Below are 22,523 nucleotides of genomic sequence, written 5' to 3'. Positions count from 1 at the left end.
CCGTCCATTTGGGACTCTGGTCCAGATTCTGCATTTGTGTGGTGTGCAGGAACTTCTGGACGGTCCTTGGGCTGAGGAAGGAGGCCTGTCCTTTGTTGAGGGAGGGTCCTCACTCAGGGGTCGATGGCGAGGTCTCGCGGAGTGGTGTGTCTGTGAGATCCACAACCTCGGCCATCGCCGATGGTTCACACTCCGCGTCCGTCATGCTGCTCCTGGTTGCCCAGACTTGGGGGACCTCGTTCTCCGCATTGCTACTCCTGGTTGCCCGGACTTGGGGGACCTTGCTCTCCACGTTGCTACTCCCGGTTTCCCGGAGTTGGGGGACCTCGCTCTCTGCGTTGCTGCTCCCGGCGTCCTGGAGTTGGGGTGCGCTGGGCACATCACTGCTTCTGGTGCCCTGGAGCTGAGTGTTGCTGCTCCTAGGTTCCGGGAGTTGGAGTGCATTGTCGGTGTCACTGGTCACCGTCACATTTTGCAGAAGGCCGCCTTGTGGCCAGGTTTGCCGCAGGATCGGCACACTCTGAGCTGCCCCTGGTACACCACGTACCCTCGACTCGTCCCAATCGCGATGCTTGATGGTACGTGATGTTTCGTTGGCATCTGCCCTCAGCTTCACCTGGCTGCTCCTCTTGCTGGTCCAGATCCCATGCACATCTATGATGTTGATGCTCCGATCTGCTCCGTCCATGTATCGCTTGAGGAAAGCAAGAACTGAAAAATCATCCGTGCTAAGCGCTATTCTGAGCAAATGGAGTAGAAAAAGCTTGAGAAAGTGAGAAAAGTGCCCCTTTAGCTTGTTATGGGGCGGGGGGGTGATTAATGTTCATTATTAAAGAACTCACACCGCATTCCACTATTGCAGTGACATTGAAAATTGAGCATTTTACTCTATGTTTGACCTTTTTTGTCCAAGAATATGAGTACAATGACAATTGATGAAAAAATTGTATGGAACAGGAGGAAAAGCACAAATCGCATAGGTGGCACACCAATCGCAGCAGGTACCCTCCCAGGCAGTAGATCTACCACAAGAGTCAGCTACCTAGGCAAGGTAAAGGAACAGGACTATTAGGCTAACCTGGATGGTTGTGTCTGTGGTGTGCCACTTGATCCATGAAGACCTGCAGGGACAGTCAACCATCTACTGATGGCACTGAAGATCACCACCGACCTCAACTTTTGTGCCATAAAGACGTTCCAGGCACTTTCAGTTAGCTGCTGCTTTCTTTTCTGCATGATGAAAGCATGAGAGACTGCAAGATATATTAAAAGTGAATCATAATTTTATTACATTTTCAGTGCTCATAGTGTTCATGTTTGTTCCTGAGTTTACTCCTCTGGGTTGGCCCGACACTGTGTGTTCTCTAAGTTGAAGTGCTACATCTTAGAGTTTGGACACAAAGGGGTTAATTTTAACTCCCAAGGATGGGTGGGTTGGGGCCAGGTGGGAAGGTAAAAGTTATAAAAATGTAAAACCTGACCCCAACTTGCCTCCAACCTACCCACTTGCGGTTTTAATGGAGGCGGGTCGAGGGGCAGGTGAGCAACCCACTCTCAGGAGGCGGGTCGGTCAGGGAAGTCTTTTAAGGAAGATGGTAGTGGTTGTTGGAGGCCAATCATCTCAGCCCCAGGACATTGCTGCAGGAATTCCTCAGGGCAGTGTCCTAGGCCCAACCATCTTCAGCTGCTTCATCAATGACCTTCCCTCCATCATAAGGTCAGAAATGGGGATGTTCGCTGATGATTGCACAGTGTTCAGTTCCATTCGCAACCCCTCAAATAATGAAGCAGTCCGAACCCGCATGCAGCAAGACCTGGACAACATCCAGGCTTGGGCTCATAAGTGGCAAGTAACATTCGAGCCAGACAAGTGCCAGGCAATGACCATCTCCAACAAGAAAGGGTCTAACCACCTCCCCTTGACATTCAACGACATTACCATCCCTGAATCCTCCACCATCAACATCCTGGGGGTCACCATTGACCAGAAACTTAACTGGACCAGCCACATAAATACTGTGGCTACAAGAGCAGGTCAGGGGCTAGGTATTCTGTGGCGGGTGACTCACCACCTGACTCCTCAAAGCCTTTCCACCATCTACAAGGCACAAGTCAGGAGTGTGATGGAATACTCTCCACTTGCCTGGATGAGTGCAGCTCCAACAACGCTCGAGAAGCTCGACACCATCCAGGACAAAGCAGCCCGCTTGATTGGCACCCCATCCACCACCCTAAACATTCACCCCCTTCACCACCGGTGCACAGTGGCTGCAATGTGTACCATCCACAGGATGCACTGCAGCAACTCGCCAAGGCTTCTTCGACAGCACCTCCCAAACCCGCGACCTCTATCACCTAGAAGGACAAGAGCAGCAGGCACATGGGAACAACACCACCTGCACGTTCCCCTCCAAGTCACACACCATCCCGACTTGGAAATATATCACCGTTCCTTCATCGTCGCTGGGTCAAAATCCTGGAACTCCCTTTCTAACAGCACTGTGGGAGAACCTTCACCACACGGACTGCAGCGGTTCAAGAAGGCGGCTCACCACCACCTTCTTAAGGGCAATTAAGGATGGGCAATAAATGCCAGCCTTGCCAGCGACGCCCACATCCCATGAACAAATAAAAAAAAGCTCTTTTGGTTTTACTGTCCACCGCGTATAGTGTAACAACAATGTGCCCGCTATAAGCGCTCAGGACTGTACAAGCGCTGGGGACTGTACAAGCTTTCCTAACAGATGCTTCTACTGTGCCTGTAGCCTTTGGAGCTGAGCTCAAGATTACAGAAGACACCGTTGTTACAATGAACTTAATGACAGACGGCAGTGAAGGCACCTATTGGTCCAACCTAACCATTCCATCTTACAATGCTATATATATGGAGGTAAGTGAGTTTTCAACATGGACCCATGCTCCAGCAGCCTCCTTTGTAAAACAGGCCACTAAGGTCTGAACATTCTTGCAATTTAGGAGGGGCACCCAGCAAACTGGATCTCTGCTGTTAATCAGCTGATCTCATCTCAATCAACACCACTGCCACCCTTTCATCATTAGTGCTCAGTGTTTCACCCTGTGATGATTCCTCTTCAACATCAGTATGATCTTCTGCTGTGATGTGTGTATCTGCTGGTGCCTATTTTAAGTTGTCCTTGGGTGATTAGTGCTCTTCAGGGGTGCCTTGAGGACCACTGAATTCTCCGTGTTCTGTGAAGAAAGCAGATGAGTATCCAAGCACACTCAGCCGTTGGAGACTATATTATCATGACATACACTGTTATGGGCCCCTGCACAAGATATTCTGTAAATCATAGAAGACATGATAATAAGGTACAGAACAGAATTCTGCAATTCTCCAATCTCTACTTTCGCAGTATCTTTCAGACTCTCCCTTCCAAATTACTCAACAGCTTCTTGCTCTTTTGGAGTGAGTTGTTTATACTCATATGGATCATATAAGATTTGCTTTTAAACATTAAACCAAGGCTATTGAGACAGGTTGATTTGGGCCTTGAAATTTCCATCCCTGCAGTGTATAATGCAATTTGCATAACCCTACTATTTTCACTTTTTACCTTATTTGCTACATCCTTGATAATATTTCTGTTCGTACAGCATTTTTTGTATGCGACTTTAGTAGCTACAACTTTCCTTATGTCCTTTTATGTGCTGTTCTGCTACTCTGCTGTGGTATTCATGCCTTTCTTACATCTGTGCTCTTCTTTAAATTGGGCAACTTCTTCTAGACTTCAAGACACTTCCTCCCAAGTTGACACTGTGTTCAGTCTTTCATCCATACTTGTTGCCCCTATTGCAGCCATTTCCCTTCAAAGTTGCATATTCCAGGGCTGGACTGATAAACCATTTGACACGGAGACCATTTAATTGGCTCACTGGCTGCATGAAGGATTATTATTACAAGTGTGCCACGATTGGCTGCTATTTTTTCTTAACTCCTCCTTTAAGGCTCTCTTTAAATCCCACCTCTTTGACCAAATTTTTCAGTCTTAATAGAAACATAGAAAATAGGAGCAAGAGTAGGCCATTCGGCCCTTCGGGCCTGCTCCGCCATTCAAAATGATCATGGCTGATCGTCTAACTCAGTACCCTGTTCCTGCTTTTTCCCCATATCCCTTGATCCCTTTAGCATTAAGAAATATATCTATCTCCTTCTTGAATACATCTAATGACTTGGCCTCCACTGCCTTCTGTGGGAGAGAATTCCACAGGTTCACCACCCTCTGAGTGAAGAAATTTCTCCTCATCTCTGTTCTAAATGGCATACCCCATATCCTGAGACTGTGACCCCCCTAGTTCTGGACTCCCCAGCCATCAGGAACATCCTCCCTGCATCTAGTCTGTCTAGTCCTGTTAGAATTTTATATGTTTTGATGAGATCACCTCTCATTCTTCTAAACTCGAGTGAATATAGGCCTAGTCGACCCAATCTCTCCTCATACATCAGTTCTGCCATCCCAGGAATCAGTCTGGTAAACCTTTGTTGCACTCCCTTCGTGACAAGGACATCCTTCCTCAGATAAGGAGACCAAAACTGCACACAATACTCCAGATGTGGTCTCACCAAGGCCTTGTATAACTTCGGTAAGACATCCCTGTTCCTGTACTCAAATCCTCTTGCAATGAACGCCAACATACCATTTGCTTTCCTAACTGCTTGCTGCACCTGAATGCTCGCTTTCAGCGACTGGTGTACAAGGACACCCAGGTCTCATTGCACCTCCCCTTTTCCCAATCTATCACCATTCAGATAATAATTTGCCTTTCTGTTTTTACAACCAAAGTGGATAACATCACATTTATCCATGTTATACTGCATCTGCCATGTTCTTGCCCACTCACCCAACTTGTCTAAATCACATTGGAGCTTCTTTGTATCCTCCTCACATCTCACATTCCACCCTGGCTTTGTGTCGTCTGCAAACTTGGAAATGTTACATCTAGTTCCCTCATCTAAATCATTGATATATATTGTGAATAGCTGGGGCCCAAGCACTGATCCCTGCGGTACCCCACTAATCATTGCCTGCCACCCTGTCTGTCAATCAATTCTCAATCCATGCCAGTATATTCCCCCCAATCCCATGTGCTTTAATTTTGCACACTAACCTCTTGTGTGGGACCTTATCAAAAGCCTTCTGAAAATCCAAATACACCACATCCACTGGTTCTCCCTATCTATTCTACTAGTTACATCCTCAAAAAACTTCAGTAGACTTGTTAAGCATGATTTCCCTTTCATAAACCCATGCTGACTTTGTCCAATCCTGTTAATGCCCTCCAAGTGTTCTGATATCACATCTTTTAACATCTCCTTCTTCAGCTCAGGGTCCATTTGTGCCTAAGTAAGCGTCTCTGAAGCACCTTGAGATGTTTTTCTACTTTAAAGGTGCTATATAAATGCAAGTTGTTGTCGCACTTGTCCATATTGAAAGATATCTGCCAAACACAGACCCATTCCCTCATTGTGTCTCGATCCACCTGCAAACTATTATTTTCATCCAAGATCCAAACCACCACACATATCTTGGTGTCATCCATGACTTTGTGGATCGTTTTCCTCATGCCTTCATCCAGATTACTAATAAAGACAGTGATGAGCAACGGACCTAACACGAAATCCTGTGGGACTGAACAAGTGGCCGTGCCCCAAGTAGAGCCGCTACCATAATAACCACCCCTGTCTATGTGAATGCAACCAATTCTCTATCCAACCTAAGATTTTTAGTTTGATCACTTTGGTTACTTTGACAGCAGGAACATTTAACTTCTGTATGATTTTTTTTTATGGTGGATGATCCCCACTCCATTTAATATATTGGTCCCTATGAGTGCTATTAATCAGCTGTACATTAGCTCCTAGTCACACAGTTTCATGTTTCAGACAAACTTTATACTCAATTGCCTGTATTAATATAAATGGTTGGGGACATAAAACAGATCGCTGTGAATCTCCACTAGTCACTGCTTCCCAAACAAACCTTTTTATCATTATGTTCAGCTTATTATTGCAAAGACTATATTCAATCCAGGCAGCTATTATGCTATTAAATCTTTGAGCTTTAAGAGTTGATTTTATGAATTCGTGTTATTGGCATTAGTAGCGTAACTCAGGTGTCTGATCCCAATCAGAGGGCATTTCACTTGGAGTTTGCACCAACCAGAGTATAAATTCAGCCCAATGCAAAATCCCAATTCAAAAGTGCCCAAGCAGCCTGTTGGGCCTCCTGGGAACTTTTAAAACTTTGAACAGAATGTGTTTAATGCTACAAGTGACCAAACACTCCTGCCTCACTCTCCTAACATTGCAAAATAGCAGTTGAAAGGTCATCAACCTGGAACGTTAACTCTGTTTCTCTCGCCATAGATGCTGCCTGACCCGTTGAGGTTTCCAGCATTTTCTGTTTTATTTCAGATTTCCAGCATCCGCAGTATTTTGCTTTTGTATTACAAAGTTGCTGCCAGGGATTGGAGCTATATGAAGCATGGATGCAAGGGTCCCAATGTCACTGCACCTTGGTCGGTGTACAAAATACCATGGGTCTGCCGATTGCGCATTGCAGTCAGCAGATACCTGTGTCAGGTTGCTAGCTGCAGCCTGCAAGTAAGGCAAGTGTACAAATGTTGCATGATGTGGAGATGCCGGTGATGGACTGGGGTGGACAAATGTAAGGAATCTTACAACACCAGGTTATAGTCCAACAGTTTTATTTGAAAATCACAAGCTTTCGGAGCTTACCTCCTTCGTCTGGTGAGTGAGTGAAGGGTTATGCAATTTTAGAACCCTTCACTCACTCACCTGACAAAGGAGGTAAGCTCCGAAAGCTTGTGATTTTCAAATAAAACTGTTGGACTATAACCTGGTGTTGTAAGATTCCTTACAAATGTTGCATGGGTGCAGAAAGCTGTGTTTTTTTTGGTTGAGTCCAAGGAACACTGTTGGGTAAGAGCAGCCTGAATGTTACTCTGCATTTAACTGTGCAAACTTTGACCTACAAGTGCTCAATATTTACATTGAGTATCTAAAATGGAAAGCATTCCTTTTCCAAGCATGAACAACTCTCACCTAGATGAGCACAAAAATTCACCCAAAAGTGCAAAAGAAATTTCTGACACATTAGGTTGAAGAACAGCGATTATGGGAGACATAAAATCTATGCTTAACAGTGCAAAATAAAAGATTGCAATAATATCCCTCAAAACCTATGTAAAGTTAATAAAGAAGTTAAAAAAGTTAGTAAAGGCAATAAAGTGATTGACAATTCCATAATATTCAGATGACTTTTTAAGTAATGAGTGCTAAAATAAAATAGCCTTCCAAAAATCTGAATGCTGATGCTGAAAGGATTGAAAAGGATTTTAGTTAAAAAAAATTAAATCAAATTTTTTGGTTTCAACATACAACATTTTCCCACACAAGAGCCATAATCCTAAATAAGCACTTTAAATCAGTATGGGGTGGTGTCAAAGTGGAAACCTTGCTACCCTGGCCGAAGATTTAAGATTTGACGTGTACAAAAAAAAACACTGCTCGCTCCAAAATAAAGTAAGTGTCTGAGGGAAAGGAATTAGTTGGTGGCTGAAACCAGTTTTTCAGGACAAATGTTTACTGAATCCTTGTTTCTCACACAGTAGGAGGGATGGATATTTGGGAAAAAAGAAAATGAAGTGTATTAATTGTTTCAGTTTGCCAAACCCAGTCCAGATGTAAGGTACGTTTTCCTTTCTCCCCACATACTTGTATATGTGCACAATTCTCTACATGTAAAATCCATGTATGCACAAGAAAGTAAAAAAGTGCCTCAGAGGATTGTTTCAACTTGAAACTTTGTAGTTGAAAAATATCATACCTTACTAGTTAAAAGTGGCTCCCAGGCACAGGGCCAATTGTCATGACTCAATTATTTCAACTGAATAGGTTAGGGAGGATCAGGGGTCAAGCTTACAAGTTATGTAAGGGCAGAATGGATGTTAGGCGGTACTTAATTTCCCAGAGAATAGTGGCCCTGTGGAACAGATTGCCGGCTCGTGTGGTGAAAGGTGATTCACTGTATTCCTTCAAGCGAGAGCTGGATCTGTATCTGGCTGGGGCGGAGATCACCTCATACAAGAGATAGGTATCCTGTAATGTAAATCAGGATCTCCTGGACTAGCTTTGATTGCCTAAGGGGGTCATAGAATGGTTACAGCACAGAAGGAGGCCATTTGGCCCATCAAGCCTATGCCGGCACTTTGTAAGAGCAATCCAGTTCGTCTCTTTCACCATAGCCCTGCAAACTTGTTCCCTTCAAGTATTTATCCAATTCCTTTTTGAAAGCCACAATTGAATCTGCTTCCACCCCGGAGAGGAATTTTCCAGTTTTTTTCCCCTAATTGGCCTGGATTTTAATAAGGCATCACGGCAAAACGGGACAGGCTGCATGGACCAGTAGGTCTGTTCCTGTCCATCATTTTTGTATGTTCGCACTTATCATTATCCATTGCCTCCTATCTATGAGTGGACATTTGTTACAGAAAGGATTAGGTTAAACTACAATTACCCTCTACAGATTTTTTTTAATGTTAAAGTTTTCAACAATGAGCAAGTATTTGCGGTACAAGCTCAGTTAAGTATTGAAGTATTTGAATATATATGTGGAATGGGAGACTGTCTGGTGTGGACAGTTGGAATTACGCCTAATCCACACAGGTGGAACGACAGTCTTCTGTCTCAGCTGGCTATTGTATAAGATAAATATTTGCAGTACAGTGACTAGTGTTATAAAGGCAAACATGACAGGCATTCTGTCCCAGCAATTAGATAAACGACCAGCTAATCTGTTCTTGTTTGTGATACTCTTTGACTGTAAGGAGTCTTACAACACCAGGTTATAGTATCTGTGCCTTCTCAAAGCATGATAAGGGATTTTTAATATCCACCTGAACAGGTCACTAGGACCTTGGTTTAATAGCTCATCTGAAGGTGATACCTCCGACAATGCAGCAGTCTCTCGATACTTACTGGAATGTCTACCTTGGTGATGTGCTCAAGTCTTTGTGATGGACCCAAACCCACAGCCTTCTGACCCAGAGACAAAGTGCTAATAACCTGAGCCAAGCGATACGTGGTAGTTTTATTTAGAGAACTTATGAAAATACAAATACAGGGGTGAGCTATATACATACAGAAACTGGAAGAGCTACACCGAGGAAAATAAAATCAGCATGAAATGCAGACTTTAAATAATGATTAGAAACAATTTTGCCAGCAATTTCCTCTAAAGGGGGAAGTTTCCTGATCAGTCGCCATAACTTCGGAGGAAGATTGGCAAAAGCTCTGTTTACACGCGTAAATGAGGTTTCCACTGATGTTCTGCTGAAGACAGTGAGAGATAGTGAACCTGAGGAAGCAGCCTGGGAACTACAAAATCAGTTAGTCAAAATAAGTAAATGTATGGAATAATGGCAGATGAAATTTATTATTAACAAGTGTGAAGTACTACACAAAGGGAAAAAAATTAGCCTAATTTAAATTCACCAGGCGAGCTGCAGGTCGGCAAACAGGTGTTCCAACGCAGCTTGTCAGATTGAACACTGGAAATCGAACTGGAGTTGCCGCCAGCAAGGTAAGTTGTGGTCGGGGTCGCAATCACGGAGGGTGGGCATCCCGGTGCGGCAGCGGCCCAGATTCTTTCTGTGGGCCCTGGAGGAGAATTCCTGCTATTCCGGAGTCCACAAAAATAATTGAACGCGTACCTTTAGAGGGCCTCTTCTTTTCCAACACCCGTGGAACTGATCGGAGCCTGCACTGCACAGGCTCTGACCAGCTCCTATTTACATCATGGGACTCTGATTTCCATATTAAAAGGGGCCTATCGCCTGAATCAGGTGGGCACTTTGGACACCCAGCGGTAGGCCACTGTTAAAATGGAGCCGGCTGCATCGCCAATGTTAATAGGGCAATAAGACTACCAACCCCATTTTGAGACTGTAACCCCCCCAGTTAACGCCAGGCAAGGGCACTCACAATATACTCCAGTGGGACTGATTTTTTTCTACAGATGTAAATCAGTTCTAAACACTGGTGCAAATCCCACCTGATGGGTCAAGTACTAAATAGCAGTCAATTCCCTGGTCACTATGCTCATTAGCATAATTATTCACAGCACCAGGTTCAGACTCAGATGGGGCTAGGGAGCAAACTCAAGATGGGAAATGAAAATTGTGTGCAAGTCAAAATTTAAAGGAATGGGGTTAATTAAAGGGCAGTGCTCCAACAGGGGGTAAAAAAATTCTGCAAGTCTTTGGAGGGCTTAAAAAGGCATCTTAACCCATTAGAAGTCTTTGCCAAGGTTGAAGGGGCATAGAAGTGGCAGGCAAAAATTGAAGGGAAAGGAAACCTTAGGTGCAGGCATGAGTTTGCAGACAATTAATGAGCAGCATTACACCTGACTCACCCTTAATGGCTGAAGTCAAGGTGATACTGTATGAGGTGCTTGTGAGGAGGGTTGTCCTCTGTCACTCCATGATATCATCCCTATAAGTCAGCATTGCAGTGTACCTGCAACCAACTTTCAAACCACAGCTTCCTGTTACTGTCTCTACCATTGGGGGCTGTTGGCATAGCTTCTTTTGAGAAGAAGAATCTTCCCCAGCTTTACGTTTGCCAAAGCAAAGTAATTCACCTCTGTCTGCAGATGTGGGTGTGCAGGTACTGGTGGGAGGGCATGACATACCTCCTGGGCAGCCTAAACTCCCTGGAAATCCCTCCACTGGTCCTCTCTTCTTCCAAATACATCAGCTCAGAAGATTCCCATTGAGGAATCCATTGGTACCAGTAATGGTGCTAGGGGCAAAAAAAATTAACAACTGCCATACACGTTCATGAAAGCCCAAGCGCCAGCAGATTTTTAAAGGGCAACAACAGCCTAAAAATGGCCTAAAAACACTTAGTTTTCTATTGAGTGGTCTTTACTTGAATTCCCAGTTGATCCATCAGCCCTTATCAAATCTGGACATCAAGTTTCCTTGGCACAGGTTGCACCTAATGTACTGCATGCCCACATATCAGGAAATGCATTGCAGAATGTCCCTGATCCCTTTTGCCTGCAATAATCCTCTTCACTCCACCTTTAGCTGCAGAGCCTTCAGTATTCTTGGCCCACATTTTGGAATGCCTACCCTATACCCCCTGCCTCATTAACTTCTTCTAAAGCCACCTTGAATTTTACCTTCTTGACCATGCCTACAGTCATCATTCTTATTCGTTTCACCACGACTGCTTGGTAGCCGGTTAATTTTGAAGTGATTTGGGACATTTCAGGTCCGTTTTAATCCTTGTTGTCAAAAAGGAAAGCAAAAGATGATCTTGGGAGATGTGGTTTAAAAGGGTCACATTGCATGAGAAACTGTGAGTTTCACCCTGCATGCTTAATTAGGCCTGACCCAGGAAACTGGTTCTTACACAGCAGTTCGTGGGTGAAGTCTCGCCCAACCCACCTCCACTTTCTGGAGAAAAGTTGGTGGTTTCTATTGGTAATGTGATTGAACGTACAGTGGACGAAAGAGCAAATCTATATTATTCATCACCACTGAATTTGAAATCAAACAACACTGTATATCCAAACTGCTTAAAGCTAAAGGACCTCAGAATTTGAACAGTCCTTTACGACTGTACTTGTTGCTATTTCTAAGTATGATGCTATTTCTAAGTATGATGGCTTCGAGGAGTTCCTGACATTTACCTGAGGAAGGAGGAAGCCTCCGAAAGCTTGTAAATTTCAAATAAAATCGTTGGACTATAACTTGGTGTTGTAAAATTGTTTACAATGAGTAGACACAGAATCAACCTGAGTAAGAGGTTTGCAGTGAACTGCTCAAAAAGTGATTTGCAAAGTGCAACAGCACCAGCTGCTGGTCAACAACTGCACTGCTGTATAAGAACAAAATTTTTTTTGCCTCCACTATAAAGGCTAAGTTCTCACTCCATCACTGATCATTAAACAGCAGAAATCTGAATCTTTGCTGATTCTTAGAAGGAATGATTTACTTCAAAATTTACTCATCAAAAAACAAATCTCCCACTAAAATTAGTTGTTTTTAAGTGAGAAAGGACCATTTAAGTAAACTAAAATAGCTAAATTTGAGTAATTTACAGATTAGTGAGTTTTACCCATATGAAAAGAAAATTCAAATGTGTATATGCATAGATATCTGTTCACAGTTGGTATCGCTACTGTAAATACAGTGAAACCTGTAAATTAGGGACACCTAAGGGTCTTGCATCAGGTGTCCTTTATTTGCAGGTGTCCCTATTTTCAAAATGGTCATTGTATGTGCAGTGAACCAGATAAGTCAAATATCCCGGGATTGGCTGTGTATCCTGCAGCGTTTCTTCTTTTTTTTGCCCTCACTTGGGATCGTGCCTAATTCTGGAGCCCCGTGATTTCAGTTCATTTTCTTTTCATTGGGATTCTCAGTTCATTGCCATCCCGGGGTCCTTTTCCATTGAGGCAAGGGTATCCTGATACTGGGATCTGCTATGTTGGCAGCATGCACAGGGCGAGGTGGCTGCTGTGGGGCCAGAGTGCCTGGGAGATCCCAGCCAAAATTGGGGGGGGGGGCGGGGGTGATTAATGTCCTGCAGACCCACCCCATCCGGGACACCCGTCTTCTGTGTGCTGTATATGCTAATGTTTAAAGTATTGGGAAGTGGGTAGGGGGTAGCTAGCAGCATTTCAGTACCTGACGTACTGGTGGAGTAGGGTTGCCAACTCTGGTTGTAGCCATCATCATGTGATGTTCTGACCATATGACATCTGACTATGTGATGTCAGATCACATGACTTCTGACAAATGTTACTGGATTTACCTTATAAAGGTTGGGTTCCCTGTAATTGCAAATCTTAATTTATGGTTTTGCACCAGCAGCTGTTGTGTGAGAAGTTCCAAGAACCAGGAGGCCACCCATGAGCAGGCGAAGAGGGGAAGCTATTCTCTCCATCTCTCCCCGAGCCCCCATTCCCCAGTCTCCCTCTCCCCCCAACTTTTGAGCCCCCCCTCATGACGGCACCGAGCAGTAACCAGTGACAAGCTCCTTGGAAAAGGCGGGAAATTATTCTGTTTAAAATTAATGTGGTTTAACTCCCGACGCCAGGCTAACAGTTAATCATTATTTACGGTACCTTAAATAAGTGTCTGTTTTTCATGTGGAGTGAGATTTGATGTTGCCCGGTGCAGTTCCCGGCTTTTGTGGATTGGGGAGTTCTTTACCCAGCATCCATAGCGGCAGAAAAACCACTCTGCCATGCAAGCGTTCAATCCCAGAGACAGGGAGGTTCCTCTGGGATAGAGCCGTGCAAGCATTCAATCCCAGAGACAGGGCGGTTCCTCTGGGATAGAGCCGTGCAAGCATTCAATCCCAGAGACAGGGAGGTTCCTCTGGGATAGAGCCGTGCAAGCATTCAATCCCAGAGACAGGGAGGTTCCTCTGGGATAGAGCCGTGCAAGCATTCAATCCCAGAGACAGGGCGGTTCCTCTGGGATAGAGCCGTGCAAGCATTCAATCCCAGAGAGAGGGAGGTTCCTCTGGGATAGAGCCGTGCAAGCATTCAATCCCAGAGACAGGGCGGTTCCTCTGGGATAGAGCCGTGCAAGCATTCAATCCCAGAGACAGAGCGGTTTCTCTGCTACTACGGATGCTGGCAAAACAGCTCCTCATTCCCCAAAAGCCGTTTCTTTCATCCGCTGCCACCTTGCACTTACCTGTGTGTCCCATGTTTCAAGTTGTAAATGAACTTGGTGTATTGAAGGCGATCCTTAGTTCATAATTTGCGAGTGTCCGTTGTTTCAAGGAGCAGCTTGTATATTTTACCATTATTTGGGACTGTCAATGAGTGTCAGTTTTTTGGAGGTGTCCGATTGTACAGGTTTCACTGTATAATCAAACTGTTTAAGACTATAACTACTGAACTAGAGGACAAGTGTGTGACATGAACGAAGCAGTTCTGTCTCAATTTGGCTTTGTAGCAATTCCTTCCATTCAATCACTAATAAGGAATTTTTAAAATAAAAATTCTACAGCCAGAATCTTGATAAACTCGATAAGAATGTTGCAAGTTTTGTTTGTTGTGGTTTACCCTCTGCCCCAAGCAAGATTATGGCCTCTTATCCCCATCCCGATCCCCGCCCAGTGAACAAGATTTTCGTCCACCTGTCCTATGACAAACAAGATTTTGTCCCCCTCCTCTTCCACTCCTGCTGGCTGGATTTGTCATTACAACCAACCAACTGAAGCCGCTGACAGCCAATAACCTCCCCCCAACTCCGAATGGCTGCAGCTCCTCCTCACAGGTGAACCATACCCACTTCATATTTCCCCTCCTACAGTACCCCACTTCCACACTGGCTGTAATTCCTCTCTCCTGATGACTGGTTGTTCCGACTGGCTGAATCCCCCTAATCCCCGTCACTAATGTTAAGTTCTCTTCCTCAGCACACTCTTCTCCCCGTTTCCTTCCTCTCTTCCTCCCCTCCTCTTGACTACCCATGTGCAACGCCATGGGAGATCAACTAGTATATTAAATCTTTTGCATATAACGCCCACTTCCTGTAAACATCATACTTACTTTCTGTAACACTTTTCTCCCACATTATTTCCAAACTCACCTTTTCCATCATACCTGTCTGACACACTTTTCAGTCATAATTAAACATACCTGTTCATTTTATTTACCTCTGAGTCCTCCAAGCTTCTTCATGAAGGTAAGTGGTGCTGTTGCACATTTACCTCTGAGACATCCTAGCTTCGTCTCCATGATAGGTGGTGCTGTTGTCCACAGTGCCACATATCTTGGAGCTTTTAAAATCAGGCCTGTGGCCTGATGTTGCCTGTCTCCTCGGTGCTGCCACCTCTCGCAGGTGCCATGCCCCGCACTCCTATAATCCCACCTGCCCTCCATAACTGGAACTCACCCAATGCGACCAGATCCCGAACTCCAAATTACAAACCGAGCTGAGCTCGAGCCTCCAGCCGTGGACTGAGAAAAGCCACATTGCCGGCCACTACTGGGAACCAGCTTAAAGATTTTTAAGCACTTTCAGCGCTCTTGGCACAGTTAAAGAATTTTAAGCTGGTTTAGGTAATGTAAGGGAATACAGCTTTCCTCATTATGGAGGAGGGGGAGGGTGGGAGGAGGGGGAGGGTTGGGGGGGGGGTGGAAGAGGAAAACAGATTGCCAAAAGGGGTCTCCTAACCGTGCTTGGAGAAACCCTTATTATTTAAAATTGATAATGCTGAGTAACAGAGGTTTCCCTAGTTCAATTTTAAACTCAGTGCTTTTGGAATGAGAGTTTTGCTCTTCCTCAGATGACTACTGTTTGTGTCAGGGTTGTTCATTGAACCAGCAAAGCCTTTACTTACTGTTCCAAACAGCAGGGGAAAGAAAGAATATAAACACATATATGCAGTTGCAGTGTATAAGGAAAACACAATTTCTTTTAAAAATCCTGTAGATCTTCTGATCGGGAGCAAGCTCAACTGGAAATAGAGTGCAGCCCTATTTGCAGCACCCAACATTATGAACAAGGACCCTGCTGTCATTTCTGGGGATCAGCTCATTACGTTATTTAAGGCGAGCGCCAGGGATTGGAATTGCTTCTTACCGGCAGCTTGCCTGTTGGGGCCTGGCATGTGTTGCTGTAGGGTTTAAAGGCTTGCAGCAGCCTAAAACGAAAGGGATCATTAATAACAACAAAATTTCCTTTAATGTAATGTAAAGTGCCTTTAATGTAAAAACACCCCAAGAAACTTCACAAAATAGAAATAACTGAAAAAACATATGCTGAGCCTGGAGAGAGAGATTTGAAGGGGTGACTGAAAGCTTGAATGAAAAGATAGGTTTTGAGAAGATTTTTAAAGGTGGAAAGAGAGGTTGAGATGCAAACGGATTTAAGGAACAAGTTCTAGAGAGTAAGACTGAGGCAGTTGACGGCTCTGCCACCAATGGTGGGAAAAAGGAAGGAGTGATGGACATAAGGCAACAGTCAGAGGAACAAAGCATTTGGGAGCAAGTATAGGTCTGGAAAAGATTTCAAGGATTGGGTGGGATGAGGCCATGGAAGAACTTGAAGCCAAGGACAAGGATTTTAAATTTAATGTATTAGGGTACATGGAGCCAATGCAGCCATGCAAGGGAAGTTCCACAGAACTGAACATCAGAAAAGGCAATGCAAAGGGATGGTATAGTGAACAGAATCAAAGACTCCAGAGGTCGAGGAAGACAAGGAGGGATAATGCTACATAGTCACAATTAGAGGATGTCATTCATGAATTTAGCTGCAGCCATTTTGGTGCTGTGGGAAGGGCTAGATTTTGAAGGGATTCAAGCAGTGGTACGTGGACACAGAGGTAAGAGGTGATGACCCTTTCAAAAACTTTAGAGAGGACATGGTGGTAAAAAAATAGGTTGGTAGTTTGAGAGGAAGGATTGAGCGGAGGGTGAGCTTTTTGAGGAGGGAATAATGACAGCGGTTTTGAAAGGAACGAGAACTATCGGTGACGTGCAGTCAGGAGCAAATCCACGGCACTGTGGGAGACTCGGCTGCACAGGGGAGCAAAGGAAATGCAGTTGTTATAGGAGATTTGAAAGTCGGGGGATAGACAGGCGTTTCTGCAACTGCCAAGTGAGTTCCGTGTGGTGTGTTGTCTCCCTGGTGCCAGGGTAAAGGACATCACCGAGAGGGTGCAGAACATTTTATGGGGGGGGGGAAGGGGAACTGCCAGAAGTCATGGTCCATGCGGGAACCAATGACATAGAAAGGAAAAGGCTTGAAGTCCTACAGTCAGAGTTTCAGGAGCTAGGGAGGAAATTAAAAAGCAGGACCTCAAAGGTAGTAATCTCTGGATTATTCCCAGTGCCACACGCTAGTGTTGAGACATGGATTAGGGGAAGAAACAGTGTGAAGACTGATAGGGTCGAATAGCCACCCAATGTCGGAGAAGTCGAGACATGTCCTTGCCTAGCAATTGACTTCCTATTGTGTAGATGCAAATGGTGTCACTCGAGACCACGTCTAATCTCGTTAACTATTAAAATACCTTAGGCACCTTTGAACTTACTACTTGGTGAGAAACAATCAGAGCCATCAAGTCAAAGGGAAATGGGACAAACCACAGTGATCTGCATAAGATCAAGTTCTGGAAAAATACATAAGATAATTAGCTTTGAACTTGCTACTTGGTGAACGACAAACGGAGACAGCCAGTCTAGGAAACAAAGATGAATCAAGTACAGGGAAGTCACACTTCACTGTAGATAGGACACAGTAATCTGTGTGAGATCAAGCTTTGATGGGAGAAATGTCACACATGGTTCGAGTGAACAAAGACACAACAATCTTTGTGGGGAAATGGCCATACCAAAGCCAGTTGTCTTTAAGTGGTGTCTGAATTACAAAGACTCTCAGTCTATGTGTACTAGTTGGGTTTCGGTGGGTGTGTTCAGAGTGTGTGGAAGGGGGTAGCATAAAGGAACCATGCTTTGGCTGCCAGTGGTGTACAATACTGAAGCTGTTGTCTTTGTATCCAAAGGCAGGCTGGAATTAAATAACGCAAATCTATGTTTGATCGTACCCTGATTGTTAAAACTGCTTTTAATAAAGGATAGACTTTCTTTTAATTCTTTTAACTAGTGCTAATGGGGGAGGCTTTAAACTCAAGTCTCAGGCTTCTGACAAAGGAACCGGCCTCTGACTGAAGGCATTGTTAAAGGCATTTCACAGGCACTTAATTTGTTTAAAATAATGCCAACGTGTTAATTCTACAAAGTTTTTTTTGTGATTCAACGCAGTTAAATATTTGGAACACATAATTTATTCTCAGCGTTATAATGTATATCGTTTATTAATAGAGAACTGTGACAAAAAATGTATTTTGTCAGTATTGGATTATTTTCTGCAAGCTGGAGACAATCTACATTAGTCTGGCTATTATTCACACTTGAGGGAACAACGGGGACATGTACTTGGTATGCATAGTCCAGTACGCGGGTCTTTGAAGGTGGCAGGGCAGGTTGATAGGGCTGATGGAGGAGCATGTGGAATCCCTGGCTTTATGGATGAAGACACGGAGTGCAAAAGCAAGGAAGCTACAAAAATGCTGGATTCGAAATTGGCTCCAATCCTGCAGCCAAAAAGTTGTAGTTAGTGGATGTGGTTCAGCCTGGAGGCACATTACTAGTGGTATCCCTCAGGGATTGGTCCTAGGACCGTTACTGGAGAGGTGGGGGGAACTGTTTAGTCATGATGCTCCGGCCATCATGACTGTGGGGCAGGCTTGATGGATCAGCTGGTCTTTTCCTGCCCATCAATTTCGTATGTTCATAGGTTACTAATCTGGCAGGGGGGCGGGCACCAGGATGAAACATTGGAGAGGAGAAACAAGGTGCAGTGAGGACTGGGAGGGACAAAAGCACTAGAGTACAGAAGAGCTCAGAAATAGGAGGGGCCAGACAGAGGGCAAATGCAAGACAGACTAAGATGAGTTTGGAGTGCATGTGGGTAAATGAATGTAGTGCGGACTCGATGGGCTGAATGGCCTCCTTCCATGCTGTAAACTTTCTATGATTCTAAATAAGGTTGGTGAGCTGCAGGCTCAAGTCGCCAAATGGGACATGATACAGCAGCAATAACAGAGACCTGGCTCAAAGAAGGGGAGGATTGGTTACTTAAAATTTCCTGGCCACAAGACGTGGTGGGGGGGATGGTGGCAGTATTGATCAAAGAAACTATTATAGCACTGGAAAGGGATGATGTAGTTGAGGGGTTAAAGATGGAATCTATTTGGTTAGAATTAAGGAACAATAGAGGAGCTATTAAGCTATTGGGTAAATACTATAGGCCAGCAAATAGCGGGAAGGAGATAGAGGAGCAAATTTGTAGGCAAATTACAGAAAGATGCAAGGACTATAGAGTAGTGATAATGGGGGACTTCAATTATCCCAATATAGACTGAGACAGTAACAGTGTAAAGGGCAAAAAGCGGGAGGAATTCCTGAAATGTGTACAAGAGAACTTTCTGGAATAGTGTGTTTCCAGCCCAACCAGGAAGGAAACAGTGCTGGATCTAGTTCTGGGGAATAAAATGGGGCAGGTGGAGCATGTATCAGTGGGGGAGCATTTGGGGAACAGTGATCATAATATCATTAGGTTTAGAATAGTTATGGAAAAGGACAAGGAACAATTAAATGTGAAAATACTTAACTGGAGGAGGGCTAATTTCAGTGAGTTAAAAAGCGATCTTGCCCAGGTGGATTGGAATCACAAATTGGTGGGGAAAACAGTAATTGAACAATGGGAGGACTTCAAGGAGGAGTTGGTTCGGGTACAGAATAGACACATTCCCACGAGGGGGAAAAGAAGGGCATCCAAAGCTAGTACTCCCTGCATGACTAAAGATATAGAGATTAAAATGAAACAGAAAAAGGAGGCTTCTAGAGATTTACTAGAATGGTACCAGAGATGAGGGACTTCAGTTATGTGGAGAGACTGAAAAAGCTGCGATTGTTCTCCATAGAGCAGAGAAGGTTAAGGGAAGATTTGATAGAGGTATTCAAAATCATGAATGGTTTTAACAGAGTAAATAAAGAGAAACTGTTTCCAGTGGCAGAAGGGTCAGTAACCAGAGGACACAGATTTAAGGTGATCGGCAAAAGAGCCAGAGGCCACATGAGGAAACATTGTTTTACGCAGCGAGTTGTAATGATCTGGAATGCACTGCCTGAAAGGGTGGTGGAAGCAGATTCAATAGTAACTTTCAAAAGAGAACTGAATAAGTACTTGAAGGGAAAAAATTTACAGGCCAAGGGGAAAGAGCAGGGGAATGGGACTAATTGGATAGCTCTTTCAAAGAGCCGGCACAGGCGTGATGGACCGAATGGCCTTCTCCTATGCTGTACCTACTACGATACTATGATGTCAGCTAGCATGGGAACCAGAAGGGGGAGCTGAGTGATCAGGAGTTGAATGGGGGTAGGATCAAGAGAGAAAGAGATGGGTCTCATGGAAGAAATGAATGAGCTAGAAGAGGGCAAGATGGGAGATAGGGGAGAAACTGAGAAATGGCAACAATTCAGGGCTTGACTGGATTGAGATCTGGGAAGGAAGGGGAAGAAGATGCAGAGGCAGCTGACGGATAAGACTCGATCTTAGAGATGAAGAAATCCATGAACTCCTTATAATTAATATTGGTGAGGATGGAGGGGGTGGGGAAAGAGGTTTCAGGAGACAGCTACTCCTGGAGAAAAGGAGCCAGGGGTTGTGCTTGCCCTCCAGAATGATCCTTGTAGTAATAGGTGGTTTTGACTGAGGATAATGAAGCTTGATGTGGTTGAGTCAAATCTGGTGATTGCTGAATAGGTCATAGTGCCAGGTACGCTTGAGTTTGCATCCCACTTATTTGAGGGATTGAAGTTGGGGTCCGCATTGTGGATACGATAGAGGTCATAGATATTGATTTGTTGGGAACAAGGGCATCAAAGACAGGCGCAAGGGAACAGTTTGGCAGAGCAATAGCAGCAGAGGTGTTGTGATAAGTGGAAGGCCCAAGGAGACGAAGTTAGGGAATTGACAGCGAATTAGTGAGGGAGCTAGGGGAGAGATTTTTGCATGGGCAGATGGCGAAATGGTGTCATTGGGGTAAGGAGGGGGATGTGGTCAGAAAACGAGATGAGGAAATGGTCTGGCCTTGATAAGCCACGTTTCAATGCCAGGATGTCAGTAGATTTATGAATGACAAGGGTCTTGTTCACGAGGGAACAAACTTTCTGGAGAGGTGCAGTGATTGTCAATCTGCTGGTGGGGTCAGAGGGGACAGCATTGGAAGCAATGAGCGGGGTTGGGAGGAGGTTTAACACCTGAGAAGTTGCTGGATGAGGGAAGGATGGGCAGTTGGGGCTTTTTCACTGTGGGATAGCCACTGATTGATGCCACAGTGAAGAATGCCAAGGAAGGTGTAGAGTGAGGTGTTGGTATCATTTAAGAGGGACTTGAGTCTGAAAAACAGCGGAAGGATGTATGGTAGTTTGAGGAGTAGGATCAGGTGGGAGGAAGGGTAAAGGTAGGCATGGTGTTGGAGAAGGGAAAGGTGAAAGGGGCTGTGGCTTGGTGAAAGAAAGAGAGTGGGGCCAGGAATGGCTGAAAAGAAAAAATGAGAGAAAGGAGATTTGGGTTCGGGTCTGGATCCGGGTCCAAATAGTTCCTGTTTATGTTTAGGAAAAGAATGTCCGAAACCGGAGTGGCTGCCACAAGAGCGTCTCTCTGATAGGACAAGAGAAATACTGCTGCAGGATTAAGGCAACGGAAGGACATAGAGCACCGCAGGGCCTCAAAGAGAATCGTGTAGGGGCAATGGTAAGAGATTGATCGAGCAGTGAGGGCCAACCCCATCACTTAACCAAGCTGTGCCAAAAGGAGTTTAATGTCTTCCCAAATCTGTGCCCATCTTTCCCGCAGCTCCATGTTTGAATCCCTCCAATCAGATTTCCTCCCCTGCCACGGTACTGAAATGGCCCTTATCAAAGTCAGATATGACAACCTATGTGACCCTAGTAAACTATCCCTCCTCATCCTTCTCGACCTGTCTGCAGCCTTTGACACAGTTGACCACACCATCCTCCTCCAACACCTCAACTCCATCGTCCAGCTGAGTGGCACTGCCCTCGCCTGGTTCCATTCTTATCTATCCAGTCACAGCCAGAGAATCACCTGCAATGGCTTCTCTTCCCGCTCCCGCACCAAGGATTTATCCTTGGCCTCCTCCTATTTCTCATCTACATACTGCCCCTCGGCGACATCATCCAAAAACACGACGTCAGGTTCCACATGTACGCCGACAACGTCCATCTCTTCAACATCACTACCTCCCTCGACCCCTCCACTGTCTCTGATTTGTCACACTGCTTGTCCGACATCCAGTACTGGATAAGCAAAACTTTCCTCATACTAAATATTGGGATGACCAAAGCCATTGTCTTTGGGTCCCCACCACAAACTCCGTTCCCTAGCCACCGACTCCATCCCTGTCCCAGGCCACTGTCTGAGACTGAACCAGACTGTTCGCAATCGTGGCGTCCAATTTGACCCAGAGCTGAGCTTCCGACCACATATCCTCTCTATCACCAAAACCACCTACTTCCACTCTGCAACATCGCGTGTCTCCACCCCTGCCTCAGCTCATCTGCTGCTGAAACCCTTATCCATGCCTTTGTTACCTCTAGACTTGACTATTCCAATGCTCTCCTGGCTAGCCTCCCATTTTTCACCCTCCATAAACTTGAGTTCATCCAAAACTCTGCTGCCCATATCCTAAATCACACCAAGTCCCGTTCACCCATCACTCCTGTGCGCGCTGACCTACATTGGCTCCCGGTTCAGCAAAGCCTTAATTTTAAAATTCTCATCCTTGTTTTCAAATCCCTCCATGGTCTCGCCTCTCTCTATCTCTGTAACCTCCTCCAGCCCTACAA

This window comes from Heptranchias perlo, chromosome 18 (assembly GCF_035084215.1).
Source record: "Heptranchias perlo isolate sHepPer1 chromosome 18, sHepPer1.hap1, whole genome shotgun sequence".
NCBI classification, from domain to species: domain Eukaryota; kingdom Metazoa; phylum Chordata; class Chondrichthyes; order Hexanchiformes; family Hexanchidae; genus Heptranchias; species Heptranchias perlo.
The sequence above is the reverse complement of the archived record's forward strand: the minus strand, read 5'-3'. Positions refer to the sequence as shown.